The following is a 415-nucleotide window of genomic DNA, read 5'->3' as shown; positions in this document are numbered from 1 at the left end:
GTTGGGTGCTGGATCAGCCTGCGGACAGCCGCCAGGCGAGCACCCCTCCTGGGCAGGAAAGGCGCAGGTCGGGAACTGACCGATTCTATAGCTTGTAGTCTAGTACCTGGGCACGTGTCCCAGGAATCAATTTTCCCAGAGGGAACCTCTCAGGACCACTAATCCTCTTATTGTTTAATAGGAGACTTATTGTGAACAAGGGAATGAGAAAGAGGAGAACTCATTCTCTGAAGGAAATTTTTTTTAGGACAGAATATATAACTTTGCTATAGCCATAGATATAACTTGGCTATGGCCATAGATATAACTTGCACTATAGGAAATCTGCATAAGGTTAGAAAAACCATATTATCTTTGGCAAAGCATGAGATGGGTTTACCCCATGATCTAGTTATTGTTTATTGTATCCAGCTAA

This window comes from Mus pahari, chromosome 21 (genome assembly GCF_900095145.1).
Source record: "Mus pahari chromosome 21, PAHARI_EIJ_v1.1, whole genome shotgun sequence".
Classification (NCBI taxonomy): Eukaryota; Metazoa; Chordata; class Mammalia; order Rodentia; family Muridae; genus Mus; species Mus pahari.
This window is presented reverse-complemented; position numbering follows the sequence as displayed.